Genomic DNA, 15,709 nt, shown 5'->3' with positions numbered 1-15,709 from the left:
TGATGTAGTAGTTAAACAGGAAGATCTCACCATCGCCTAGGCAGTTAATGGGGACACTAATGAAGTTAATAGGTTCGATGAAGAAGAATATGTAATACTAACAGGCTCTGAAATCATTTCTTATCGAGAAGCCGTCGAGACTGAGCCATTAGAAATCTGGGTTGGTGATTTTCCCGCTATTGTGATGTCTATTATTGATGATACCATCAATGGAGAAGATAAATAATTCATGGTTTAGATAAGGGTTTTAAGATAATTAAATTTAATGATTTCAATGTTCATTTATGATAATTTTTGTTATGGTTTGGATATGGGTTCCTAAGACAACTAATTTTTATGGTTTCAGTGCTTGATTCAGACAATTTTATCTATGTTTTTTATCTGGTGTTTTAAATAATTAAATTTTATGGTTTCGATGCTCGGTTAAGACAAATTAACTTTATGATTTTAGACAATTAATTTTGGTTTTATATCTTTGTTTGAATGTTTGTATGGTTTGAATATTTATTTAATATATCATATTTGACATGAAATCAATTTCATTATAGTATATCTCTCCTTATATTGATATGAAATTAATTTCAAAGTTCACATGTAATCTGTCTTTACCACTGATTTTGAAAGACGATGATTATTTCTAAAAAAATACTAGTAATAAACCTAAGTAAATGACATTGACCAAAATCAAAAGAAATACAATACCCCTATTGTCTAGTTACATATTTTAAAACAACAAATACTAGTAATATGTCATACATCATCATCCTTAGTGTATTCTCTTCTTCTTCAACTAGAATCAACCTCTATTTTAGTTGATTCCTTTCTATTTTCTGTGTCTCTCAATTGAGCTTTCAAGTAATCCTTTGTGTCTTCAGCTTTCCTAAACAGTGTCATAAGCAAGTGTTTACTTTCTTCAAATTCTTCGATCCTTTGTAGTATTTGAAACTTGGCTACACCTTGAAATATTTACGTCTTTTGTTCTGTACTTAATGCGAAGAGGCTGCTTCTAGGTCCTCGACTCGATGTTTGTTTATTTTTAATATTTTCTCTTTCCATGTGGACACCTAAAATAACCACATTCTCTATTTTCCTATATTTTAGTAATTTTCAATAGTGAAACCACAGTAAAAGTTATACACTACTAATTAAAAACTCACCATTCCAATTGTGCAATTATAGAACCTACAATCTGGATTCTTTTTGATACATGATGTCTTTAAGACATTTGACTTAGCATAAAACAAATGTTGGATGGTTCGACTTTGGATGTTTTAGATGACTGAGACGTTATTGAAGTTCCAAAATATAAAAGTAAATAAATAGAAAAGTTGAGCAAGAAAGGAGAATATAGAAGTTCAAAATATGGGAAAACAAATATGAATCTTTTATACATAAAAATCCTAGTGTTACTGTTGTAATTTGCAAAATTTCAAATGTTATGTTGGAGATGGCAGAATGTTCAAAATTTACCATAGGATTTTTAAAAAAATCAATAATAGATAATAAAGTCGATGATAGACCTGTCCATAAATCAATATATCATCTACCTCAGTCGATAATAATTGTATATGATTGAAAGGAGACTAATCAAATAAATAAAAAGAAATGAATAGGTTACATTCACTACCAACACTTCGGTAAAACATATTACAACATATTATAGTCCACATAAATTGGTTAGGGCGATCAAAGGTGCTTTGAGATGAGCAATGACGGTTTAAGTCCCTTAAAATAGCTAAAAAGGAAATAAATAAATAAATTAGTTCAAACACTTTGACAAAACTTATTACAACATATTATAAATCTACATAAATTAGTTAGGGTCATCCAAAAGACCTTTGATCACCCTAACCAACTTATGTGGGCTATAATCTATTGTAATAAGTAGTACCAAAGTGTTGGAATTGAATTTTACCCATTCATTTCTTTTTAGTAAAATTTTACATATATACCGACATGTTTACTATTAATTACTAAAAATCTCAACATTTTTCAAAATCTCCTAAAATCCCAACATTTGACCTCTGATAATACAAGTTAATTACATTAGATACATACTGCTGATACATGTATCTAATGTGATTAACTTGTATCACAGTAGATACATACATTAGATACATGTAGGGTTAACTTGTATCTCAGAAATAGTAAAAAATATGAAATGTTGGGATTTAAGTAATTTTTAAGAAGTGAGGGAATTTTTAGAAGCTTAGATAGTTATGTTGTGGTTTTAGATAATTTTTGCTTCTTTTTATTTATTTAACTAGTTTACTTTTTTAGCCATTTTATGGGGCTTCGATCACCACTGCTCATTCAAAAGCACCTTGGATCACCCTAAACAATTTCTTTGGACTATAATATGATGTAATAAGTTGTACCAAAGTATTTGAAGTGATTTATATCCATTTTTTTAATTTAATTAGTCTCTTTTTTAACCATATAGCCTAATTATCGATTGATGTCTACATTCAATTGCGGTCTAGGATATAATGATTCATGGACAAGAAAAATTACATGTTCTTTTTAAATTTATTTACAAGTGTTGCCTTTTTTTAGCCGTTTATTTGTAATTGTTAAATATAGCCTCATGTTTCCTTTTTTTACCCTTTTAGGTATAATTGGTTATTAAATATCTATCTATTTATTTATTTATTTATAAGAAATTTTTCCCTTTTTGTTGTAATTTTTTATTTAATATCTATTTGTTTATTTATATGTATTTTTACATTTTTAGTTGTAATTGATCATTAAATGTGTAATAATTTATTTATTTATTTACAAGTATTTTTACTATTTTACTTTTAAGTGGTCATTACATGTCTAATTATTATAAGTATTTTTACCTTCCACTATCCTTTTAGTTGTAACAAGTGAATTTATCAGTACTTCGCGCGATTATAAAAGGTATCAATGGAATTTGTAAATATTTTTTTTAAAACTTAATGGAGATACTCCACCATTCCATATTAAGTGAATTGTTGATATTTTTTTGTAGTTCAAAATAAGTAAATTTTTCGAAGTCCAAGAAAATTTTTGAAACTTTTTTACATATTTACCCTTTCATTTAATAAGATTAAGTACTTCACATTTTCTAGGAAAAATAATTTTAAAATATTTAAAAGAATAATAGTGAAAAGTAACCTACAATTTATGTCTTTATATATCTTTTTCTTAAAAGGTGTTCCATACCTCAAAAATTCACGAAGAGAGTATATAGAAGATATAAATTTTATGTATATAATTAAAAAACAATTCAACATATAAATATTTTTAATTAAGTTTGATCTTAATTAGATGGACAATATTTTTCATCATTAAAATTCTTTAAAAAAAAATTATACAACATTTAAAAAGAACTTAAGAATTCTTTTACTTATGTATGTGCCATGTGGTGTTTGTTATTTTTTTTATTTTTTTTTGGTAAACACACGACAGTATATAGGGAAACAAGCAGTGTCTACATAGGAATAGTTTGTGGCATAGCCACTGTCCAAACACTGGTGAGAGCAGTAGCATTGCTAGAGCTAGTAGTTACAGTCCAATAACTAGGAGCATTAGTATTATACAAGGAGTGTGTGGGTGCTTGAGTCATAACCCTTCTAATAGATAGTCCTCCCATTTATCAGCTTCCAAAGCATCCTTTATGGATGGTGGAGGAACCCAAAATAGATGCAGTGCAGCAAAAGTAGTAGTATTTACATTTATTTTTGCCAGCGCATTTGCCAATTTATTTTGTTCCCTGTAGACATGTTTTATTAGCAGATTATCCAGTGGGTGAAGCAGGCACCTGCAATCAGATATTAAGGATAAGTTAGCATGGGATGATTTTTACTCAGAAGGTGAATTATTTGCTGACAATCCAGACTAATCTCCATAGGGTAGAAATGATATTGAGTAGCTATACAATCCAGACTAATCTCCATAGGGTAGAAATGATATTGAGTAGCTATACTTAAACCCAAAAGGAGAGCATAAAGTGCAGCCTCTAAGGGGTTGAACGTGAACACCCTACTAGAAAAGCCTAAAAAGCCAGGCCCTATTGGAGTTTCTAAAAACCCCAGCTATACACGCATAATCCATCTCAGGCCTAAAAGCAGCATCCACATTAAGCATAGTAAAGTGGGTGGCAATTGGTTCCACTTAACGTGCATGGACATAGTATGCTTTGTGGGTTTTGACTTCTTACGAGGAACTAGTAGACGAAAGTTGTGTAGATGTAAGGGAAGTTTGGAATGGCGAACCCTCAAAAATACATTTATTGCAACCTAACCAAACTGACCATAAGCAAACCGAAAGAAGAACCTTAGTAGGTATGGTGAGAAATGAGGGTTGGTATGATTTCATTTGAAAAAAAGCACGGAGGCAAAGGTTTGGATGGGGATGAGGTTCCATAAGAGAAATGGTAAGGGATTTGATTTTGTTTAAGATGCCTAGTTATAGCCACAGTTTCTCTACAAATTTACTATTTAAGAAGAGGTGGATAATAGTCCAAAGAAGATGAGTGGCAAAGAGCACAATATAGAGAAGAAACACAGTAGATGTGGTGGAAATAGGAGGCAGTACGGAGGCGGTTTGGATTGATTAGACAAAGTAAATTCCTAAGCTTAGGGGGAATACTTAACTTTCAAATCCATGAAAAATTTAAGTCGCATGAGCTTGGGGGAGTAGCAGTCGTAACTAATGCAATGTAACAAGAGCAATAGTAAACAGTTTGGAGTCTGCAAGTCCCTAAATTATTTTATCTGTGTCGCAATGTGGAAAATGAATACATTCAATGCGGGAAGTTATGGCATAGGGAAGCTCAAAGGAAAGCTGCGTTAATGACCAAAAATTTCCTTCCTATACGAATCAATTTTAGCTTTGGGTTCATGCCTTTGGAGTGGGCCTTGAATTAGGCTGCGGATTGGAAGGTTATGCCCAAGATAAGAATCCATAAGAAAATTCATATACCTGCAATTTGAAGGTTTCCACTGGAGCCCTTGTTGGCATTGAGTCCATCCCACAGTGAGGGCCTTCCAAATTCACGAACTCAAACCTTGCCATCTTAAATACTTGGACCTTAATACATGCGCTTAGAGGATCTGAGAATGAAAAGCGTGCCAAGAAGAGGAAATCAATATGTCCAAGTTTTTGGTTCTTATTCATTGTATACCTAGGCCCCCAAGATCTTTGGGCTTTGAAATATCCAGTCTATTTGAGGTGGTGGACCTTTCCATGAGTGGGAGTTGCACCCAACAGGAAATTCTATTGATAAGCTTCCAACTTTTTAATGACACATTTGGGAAGTTCCAAGAGGTACATAGCATGATTGGGGACACTATTCAAGGTGGAGCGAATATGAGTGGTTCTCCCAACAACAGTAAGGAAGCGTGTTTTCTAACCCGCTAGATGACTTTTGAAGTTATCTAACAAGAATTGGAAATCTTATTTTGTTTCCCCTTAGTAGAATTTCCGTGGAAGAATGCATAGAAAGTTATCTAACTTTGTCCTTGGAAATCTAACCCAATACATGCATTCTTTTAAGGGGAAAGCACACCCATATCCATTAGGACAAAGAAATTCTACTAAAATGACCATTTTCAAAGTAATGTCATGGGGTAGCCACTCTCCTATTTTAATTTCACCAACTGACCATTTTAAAAAAAATACATAGTATATGTATAGAAATCGTGTAAAATATGTATAAAAACTGTAATAGGTGTTATATAGAAGACATATATGTGTAAGATATATATAGAAATTGTATATGATGTGTACAAAAACTATATAATTTCTGTATTGAATATGTTGGTATATAAAATATAGGTATATAACACTACATTCATTATTCTATACCTATATTTTATATATCAACATATGAACTATGTAAAATATAGGTATAGAACAATGAACTATATATACAATGATTTATCTGTATAAACTATATGAATGTGGTATGAGAAAAAAGTAAAGGGATAAACACCCTAATTGGAGTGTTCTCCAGCCTCCCTTAAAATCCCAAGGTCGTCAACATCCCCGTAACCCTAGTTTTCTCACCAGCCGGTGGTCAGCGCCGGCATGACTGGTCCAGCTATAGTTGAGCCATCTATGACTAAATATATCTTTTCAATTACTTCACAAACGAAGTTTCCAGATTATACCATCCCAAATCCCCCTCTAAATCCTCTTTACCTGTGCATATTGAGATTTTTGCCTACTAATGATAGTACAAAGTGTCATACAACTGAATATTCAGAAGGCATCAGATTAAATTTTTTGATTTTCTAAAACCTAAAATGCAATATCAACAAATCAATAAGGATATATTAATAACAATGAAAATCATTTGTTGCAATGAGGGTATTCCTAGGTTCTCTTGGACAGAAGATGAAGTGAACAAGATGAACGCTATTAAGGATCTTCAACTTGCAGTAATAAGAAAATTTTCGTATGGTTGGCTAGAGCTAGAGGACCTGCAAATACAAATCCCAAAACAATATCACATTAAAGGAGAAAGCAAAATTGGCCTTTTAAGACAGGCATATATTGATGAGATTTTCAAGAATGGAGGATTTTGTAAACATGATGTCAAAGAATGTTTATTACATCACTGGGAAGGATGGTCTTGCACATCGAATGCGCCCATTGATATATAATACTAATTTTAATCCAGATGAAGAAACTACACAGGAAATGGCATGGATATCTTTTCTAGACTTGTTACCTACATTCTTTGTAATGGAATCTCTTTTTTCATTAGCATCAACTATTGGGAAGCCAATTCAATTAAATCAAGATACTATTAATAAGAGAGGACCAAGATGTGCTAGGGTCAAAGTTCAAGTAGATTTAGATGCTAAATTACCTGACTATGTGGGGCTAGAGTTAATAAATGATAAAGCAAAAGAGGCCAAAGTGCAAAGAGTACAAATATAGTTTGATTTTATGCTTAAGTATTGTCACACCGGTAAGTTGCAAGGTCAAGTTGAAAATGAATGTAGAATTTGCATCCAGAATTGAAGCCCAAAGGAGAGGACTAAGATTAACTTGATGAATAGGACCGCAGGGTGATGCAAGAAGAAGAAGAAAGAATTCAGAGGACGTATAGAAATGGAAGAGTGGTATATACAAGATGGAATCCTATTAGTAGGAGATTCAAACTTGAACAAGGCACCTCTAAGTTGATTAATGATCCTAATTTCATGAATTATATATTAGTAGTATTGCTACAGCTAATGCGTTTGATGTGCTATAAAGAAGTTTACCTGAGGAGGATGCAAACAATGACAAGGATATTTGTAGACATGATCATGATGCACAACAGTTAATGAATGTACACAGTTCACAACTTGCAAGTCCAAAAAATTTAGAACAAAAATATGGATACAAAGCTGCGCTACATTGTCAATTCAACAGATGGAGAAGATTAATAATCAAAAATCAGTTGATACACATACCACAATTAGTGAAGGAGCAGAGGAATGTTCTAAGGAGGAGTTATAGAGTACTAACAAAGGAGATGATGATAACAAAATGGTGACAGTAATCAATTCAGAAAGGATAAATATGATGCCTCAAGGAGTGGAAGATGTAAATCAAATAGTAGCACAAGCTACCTATCATGAACCTTTGCAGATTGACAGATCTATGGAATTTCATAAAAATGATAATGTTATAGGTTCTTATCCTGAAGTATCAGATAGGGTAGTTCTACTATTGAATACAGTAGAACATGAGCAAAGGTGTTCTAAGGAAAATCTCAACAATGTGCATGAAAACTAATCCTATTAAAACTTTGCGTGAATTAGTCTCTCATCAAAAAATTTCATAAGAGAAGCAGCGGAAGAAGGATGTACAAAATATCAGGTCGAAGATTTGGAAGAGGTAGATAACTCACAGATCAAAGAGCATGTGTTTAATGAAGCTGGGTAATCACTAAACCAATCAAGGCAAAAATAACGGAAAGAATATTGTTGACTCAAGGGTTACCAGGGTGAATCCCAAGAGAAGTGCTAAATCCAAAGACAAATGACAATGAAAGCATTATTTTTGAATGTGAGGTCTGCAAGAACACAGAATTCATTTTATAGAATTCAAATGTTACACAGACATCACAAATTTTCCATTATAGCATTGACGGAACCTTCTCAAGGTAATATCAAATTCAGACATATAAAAGGAATCTAGGATTGCCATACGTAAACTACAATCAGAATGTGAAGATTTGGATTTTCATCAATGACAATATTACTGTGAGTTTTCTATCAGATACAGAGCAACATCTAACAGTGTAATTGGATTATCTAGAATCTGATCAATAATTGGTGAATACAGTAGTATATGCTAAATGTGATGCTCAAGAGAGACTTATTTTATGGAAAACATCTATTCTGTCTATATGAATGATAGGTTGCCTTGCTTTATAGGGGGTGATTTTAATGATATCTTGAGTTATTTGGATCGGTAGATGTGGATCACTTAGCCAAAACTGGATCAGATCATGCTCCACTTTTATTATCTTGTGAAATCTTTCTAATAATTTTAGAAAACCTTTCAGGTTCCTTAATTTTTAGACTGAAAGGGTATTTTTTACAAATTGTTCTTGAAAGTTGGAGTTCTATTAAAGAAGAGGATATCTTTATAATCTGAAGTAGAAGTAGAAAAAGAAAAAAGTTGCTTTGACTAAGTGGAGCAATGCAAGATTTGGTGACATTTTTAAACAACTGCAGATCAGGGAGGAAATTGTTAGATTGAAAGAACAACTTCTTGAAGAAAATCCTAATGCAGAGAATAGAATGGTGCTTCAAATAGCTAAAGTAGCATTGAAGAGGTATATTCATTTTGAAGAAGAATTTTGGAAGCAGAAAGTTGGGTTTCAGTGGTTCTCTGAGGGGAAAAGGAACACAAAATTCTGTCATAGCTTAGTCAAAGGAAGAAGAAAGAGGTTAAGTATTTAGAAAATAAAGAGAGATAATGGAACATGGATTGAAAAGGCTGATCAGGTAGCAAAAGAAGCAGTTTGTTTCATTCAAGATTAGTTTTCAAGAAGAAACAATGATGCAGAGTTTTCTTTTTTTGGAACATATTCCCACTAATGGCATCAGATGAGGTAAATGCTTTAATCAACATATTCCCACATTGGAAGAACTCAAATCAATGGTCTTTGATTAAATGGTAAAAGTGTATGTGGGCCAGATGGTTATACAGGTTAGTTTTTTCAAAAATACTGGGATATAGGGTGTGTTTGGTATGATGGAAAATGTTTTCCATGGAAAATGTTTCAGGAAAATAAGTTGGTTTTCTACTTATTTTCTCATGTTTGGTTGATGAGTAGAAAATATTTTTTGAAAAATATTTTATGGTGTTTGGTTGGTGAGTAGAGTATTTTTTAGAAAAATATTTTCTAGTGTTTGATTGGTGAGTGAAAAAATATTTTTTTAGAAAATACTATTAGTTGTTACCTAGTGTATCAGTGCCTCTAGCAACTCAACAATTTGTAAGAACTAATTTAAGCATAACAAATAATATCAATATCGAATACGAAAATATTACAATCACTAAATTTAAGCAACTATTAATTAGCAAATATAGGAGACACTTTTCAATATTTTGTCAAAACAATCTCAAGATACTACAATTAATAGAAATATAATGGAACGACAAGTTTATTCAACCTCGTGAAACAAGTTTCATCAATGACAAAATGAAATATGCAATTAGCAAAAGTAACATAGATAAGTCTTCCTCTATGCATATGAAAATAACAATACATTCAACGAACATTGGAAATGGGGAAAATTCGGACTTCACTATTTTTTATTTCAAGCAGTGAAAAATTGAAGCAAAGCATAGTAAAAAAAAAAAAATTTCGAGTAACGTAAATTTTTGAGAAATGTGAATTTTTTGAGTCATGTGAATTTGAGTATTGTTGGGGTGGGGAAGAGAGGTCGGGGTGGGGTCATAAGTCACATTTGTCATTTTCTGGAAAATGACTTCCCTTGGCCCATGAGGGAAGTCATTTTCCCTCAAATTAAGGAAAATGAGTTATCGTGGAAAATGTTTTCCAAACATTTTATTGCAATCAAACAAGGGAAAATAGGAAAACATTTTCCAGAAAACATTTTCCATCATACCAAACACACCCATAGTTGGAATAGATATCTGGAAAATGGTCACTACCTTTTTTGAAGGTTATACACTTCCCAAGTCTATTACTCATACTAATTTGGTTCTTTTCCAAAAAAGGATCCTGTACAATCCTTTACAGATATGAGACCAATTAGTTTGAGTGATCTCTTAAATAAAGTGATTTCTAGGGTTTTGCATGATAGACTTGAAGGGATCTTATCTTTGCTTATATCAAGAAATCAGTCTGGTTTTGTGAAGGGGAGAAGTGTTACTGAAAATGTTGTTCTTGCATAAGAAATCATTTCAGATATTAGAATTAGAGGAAGACCTTCCAATGTGGTCCTTAAACTAGACATGGCTAAAGCGTATGATAAATTGAAGTGGAAGTTTTTGATAAAAGTTTTGGAGAAAATAGGTTTTGATTCTTATGTGGTGGATCAAATTTGGAGTCTGGTTGCTAACAATTGGTATTCTGTGCTTATAAATGGTCAGGCTCGTGGTTTTTTCCATTCATCAAGAGGATTAAAGCAAAGAGATCCCCTGTATCCTGCCTTATTCATATTGGATGCTGAAGTTTTCTCTACAGCTTTGGATTCTTTATTTCATAATCCAGGTTAAGGATGTTATGGGATGCCTAAATAGAATGAAAATATTAATCATCTGGCTTATGCAGATAACACCATCATTTTTGTTTCTACTAATAGAATTTCTTTACAGCTGACTATGAGGATTCTCAGGGATTATGAATGCCAATCTGGTCAATTACTCAACAAAGAGAAAAGTTTCTTTTTTGTTTATCATAAAATAGCCCATTCTGACATCGGGACAGTTGAGAAAGTTACTGGTTTTTTTAGAGGTAATTTTCCATAATCTATCTTAGGTGTCCTATTGGACATGCAAAATGTTAGAAGAGAAGAAAGTTCCTCATGAGCTAGCTTTTGGGGTGTGAGTAATAAAGTTCATCTTTATGAACTTTTAAAGAAAGTGCAGAACAAGCTTCACACATAGAAACGGATGCTAACATCCTTTAGTGGTAAGGCTATTTTAATTCAAAATGTTCTTTGTCGTATTCCAATTTACTTACTGTCTGCCATCACACCTCCTAAATGTGTTCTGAATGATTTGCATAAGTTATTAGCAAGATTCTTATGGAATTTAAAGGATGTTGGCAGAAATAGGCATTGGGTGGCTTGGAATGATATTTGTAAACCCAAGGAGGAAGGAGGATTGGGATTTATCTCCCTTTTTGATATCTCTAGGGCCCTCTTTGCTAAACTGTTGTGGATTTTCAGAACTTAGAACACTTTATGGACTAATTTCATGTGGAATAAGTACTGTAAAAAAGTAAGACCTGAGATGGTGGAATGGAAAGGTGGTTCATTAATTTGGAAGAATATGCTTGAAGATAGAGATGTATTTGATCAGGAAATATGGTGGGAACCCAAATATGGTCACTCCGGTGTATGGTGTAATAACTGGATGCAACTAGGATCTCTTCACTTCTATTTTCCCATTGATAGACCCAAGAATTATCAAACCGAAGAAGTGAATTAATTATGTACTTTGAATGGGTGGAATGAAGAGACGTTGTAACAGAATTTTGGAGAAGAAGTTTGTGAAAATATTTAACATACTATCAACTGTGTTACAGAATCATATACATGGGATAAGGCTTGGTGGATGTTGACATCTTCTGTGAAGTTTACGCTAAAAGCTGCTTGTGATAATATACGAAAAAAGGATGTTATTCTTCAGAATTATAAAGACTTATGGATGAAAGGAATTCCTTTTAAGGATTCATTCTTTTTGTGGAGATTGTGGATGAAGAGAATTCTCATTGGGGAGATACTTATCAGAAATGGAATGTGTGACAGTGTGATATTTTGTTGCTGTGAAGGGAATGTTCAGGAAACAATTGAACATCTATTTATGCAGTGTAGAATCTCAAATTACTTGTGAAAATATTTTGTTTCAATTGTTGGTATTAAAGGCCCTTTCTTGCAGATTAAAGATAGTGTTCTAAAATGGTGGAATACTACTACTATCTCAAAAACCAAGCCTATTTTAAGGTTGTTCCTCTTTTTATATTATGGTAGATTTGGAGAGGAATAAATTGTGTTAAACATGGTGGTAAAATGTCATGTTTTTGAATGAAGATGGAAATTACCAGAAACTTGGCTTATCTAGCCAAGATACAGTATCCATGGCTCAAAAACATACCAGATTCATGGGTGGAATTGGTGAGGTTTTAATCTGCATAGAGGCCCAGACTAAGAAGCATAGTGGTGAACTGGAAACTTCCTCTTAGTGCACAGTACAAATGCAATTCAGTTGGAGTTGTTAAGGGTAATCTGGGCCCTAGCTCAGTTGTTTTTTTTATTAGAAATCATCAAGGGGATTTAATCTTTATTGAAGTTAGAAGAATCCCAGACACAACAAATCTAGTTGCTGAAATTGTAGCATTAAGGTTGGGTTTAGAACATTGTGTTAATCATGGTTTGTTTCCAGTGATATTGGAAACAAATTCATTATCTGTTCAAAAGTTCTTAACTAGACAATGGGATACCCCTTGGTGTATTTCTGCAGATATTACGAAGATTCTTGATCTAATGAAAGGAAGGGAGGCGGAGGGTGAACACACATTCAGAGAAGGCAATCAAATGGCAGATTCTTTAGCTAATTATGTGTTCTTTTTTGCAGGTACAGATTTCATAACCTTTTCTGATTTTCAATAGTTACCAAATGAAGCCAAAGTCATATTGAATATGGATAAAGCTCAAATACTAAATCTGAGGATGAAGAAGATACTAAATGAGGATTTTCTAGTTGACCAGCCGATTAAAAGGACAGACAAAGAGTTTTAGAAGTTACACTGACACAAACATAGTTCCAATTAGGGTTTTGTTGAATCAAGTGTACAAAAACACAAGTCCAGCAATAATGTTTTATACAACAAAGTTCACACAAAGAGATGACAACAACCGAATACATTTGAACAAAGGCACATGTATAAACCACCAACATTCAACATGCACAACGGAGGATAAAATCGTCAGTAAGATTATTAACAGCTAGGCACTACAAGGGTTAGAACAACTTGCATGAGGTAATTTTCAAGGATCCGTCCATCTACATTCGTTTAGATAGTGGTACTAGCTTAAGGTAAGCTCAATCTGTCAAAAGGGTAAATTGGATGAGGAATTGATATTTACTTCTAAGTAAGCCATCGACTGTAAGGGAAATACACTCATCTGGTTAGAGAAGCTCAAATCGGTTGTTTGATGAGTTGAAGAAGTCTTCAATTGGGTCGACTTCATGATGTTCGTGAGACTCTGGAACGTCTATAATGAAAATCCCCAAAACTCATCATTTTTCACTGCTCTTCAGCTTTAATAGCTTGATGATTTCTTTGTTTGCTGCTGAAATCGATTGAGGTGCTCTGCTGGTACACAAGGAAGCTGATGAAGAAGAGTTGATCCAATTCCCTACTTTCCTTTTTGGATTTTTTCTTTTTCTTTCTTATTGTGGATTTTCTAGAATTTTCCTTAGATTGAATTGTTTTAATGTTTTACTGTTTGATGGGTCACCCGGGTGGGTATAGGCCCAATTCAACTTTTTGTAAATATTTCTTTTTGTTTCTAATAAAAGGCCATTTGGCCATTTCAATTTTAAAAAAAAGTGGTATAAGGACGGTTTAACTATGGTATAGTAACTATTTATGCATAGGTTTTCTGATGTGGTATACAAACTGTATAGAATTTGTATAGAAATTATATTATTGTTGTATAAAACATGCATCTAAATAATAATTGCAGCTAAAAATTGTATAGATTGGTATAAAATTATATAATTATTATATAGAATGTGTATAGAAATAATATAATTATTGTATACAATATATTTATTTGTATATGATGTGTATAGAAATTGTATCATTGTTATAATATATGTGTGTGTGTATTATAGGAAAAATTTACGCGTTAATAATACTGATAGTAATATTTTTGGTTCATTACGAGTCCACACATAGCCCTAAACACCATCTTTGGCTTCAATGGGCCTTACACCAGAACCTCCAGCATAGCCTAAACCAAAATTATTCTTACCGGAATAATTAATAGCTACCTTAGTATCATTGGTTGATAAAATTCTTGTGTTATAGTCAACACAAAATTATTTAGCCTATCATTTAGGCTAATTTAAAGTAAAGATAAAATAAAGAACAAAAATTTAAAGTATCTCAAAATTAAAGAGCTTAATCAGTGTCTTTTAAAAAATTAACAAACTACTAGACTTTTATTGATGGATGAATATTTTACAATGAGAGTGAAAAAAAGTGAGGTGAAAAGTGAGGTGATTTTTAAAACCTGACTCTCAATACACAAAATGAGATCCTTATATAGAGGATTCTCTACGTAAAAGACAAATAAAAACTAAACATTAGAAAAATGTGACTAAACAAGTCTACTAGTACATCATGACTTGTTGACTAATGAATTCTAACTTATTTATTGTTGTCACATATTTCTGAAAGATGCTTTATACAAATTAAACAACATGTCTCTTTCCCAACTTATTTTGTGATATGAGGCCAAGTGTCATTCATATTTTTATTCTCTTTTCTTTGTCTTTTGCTGACATGGAAGATTCTTTCAATTATTCTTAAAAAATTTGCAGGTACTTATCAATATTAGTTTCATCATTGATTTGGATACTTTGTGATTCCCCTGCTAAGTATCTTTTTCATTGTCCGTGATATGACCAGTAAATGCCGTAAAAACGTCTGATGCATTTTTCATGTGAAGATTTCTCATTAAGTCTTTCTTTACTTCTTACATGTATAAGGCTATCATTTTTAACCTAGATCTTTTTTTTTTATTTGGAGTCTTTTTGCAATACTCTTGAAGGTACAGATGTCTTACTTTTGTTGTATTAGTGTCATATCTCTTTATTTTTGGCATTTGACAATGGTCACATTAATGGAATCAATTATTACTTGTCCATGGATATGACCTTTAGTTATCTTTTGGTTTAACTTATTCCAAAATTTTATTTAAAATATTTTTTTGAGACATAAAAAATTATTAAGATTTGGTTTTACTTCAACGGACTATTTCATTATCCAAGGAATAGAAAGTTCAATAAAGAAATAAATACTAGAAATAACTTTAAAATAAATATTACCTTTCTACAATTCTATTAATGTTGGAGACACTTCTATCCATTCATCATATAAACTTTTTAATGGTTCTAGTAAATTTTTATGGATGGTCCATAGTAAACTCACCATTGTTCAAATCAATTAGGAATGTTTTGATTAAAAACATTACCACAGATTTTTATAAACCATGAGTGCTTCTTCCTATTATGATTCTCATATAAAAGAGCTTTATTAAATCTTTCAACATAATCTCAATAATTAAATTTAATTAAAAATTTTTGTTCAAAATGAAGATAATTTTTTTCTTTAAAAGTACTAAGACCCCATTCTTTAAGAGTAAAAATTATTTTAATAGTAATTTTTGAAAAATTATAAAAAAAATTTAGTATTATTAACAAAATAAAAATGTTGGATTTCAGCTAATTTTGTGAATTTCATTAC

At 32.0% G+C, this 15,709-nt stretch overlaps 1 long non-coding RNA gene across 1 annotated transcript; it reads right to left on the bottom strand.

The window, feature by feature from the left end:
- Window positions 1–3,439: 3,439 nt before the first annotated feature.
- On the bottom strand, window positions 3,440–13,895 carry LOC107845942. Its single transcript, XR_001667104.2, has 2 exons — window positions 13,320–13,895; window positions 3,440–3,787 (listed from the first exon to the last, which is right to left on the bottom strand). It is a non-coding gene; the product is annotated as an uncharacterized LOC107845942 (long non-coding RNA).
- Between the last annotated feature and the right edge of the window lie 1,814 nt (window positions 13,896–15,709).

This window comes from Capsicum annuum, chromosome 10 (assembly GCF_002878395.1).
Source record: "Capsicum annuum cultivar UCD-10X-F1 chromosome 10, UCD10Xv1.1, whole genome shotgun sequence".
NCBI lineage: Eukaryota > Viridiplantae > Streptophyta > Magnoliopsida > Solanales > Solanaceae > Capsicum > Capsicum annuum.
This window is presented reverse-complemented; position numbering and strand designations above follow the sequence as displayed.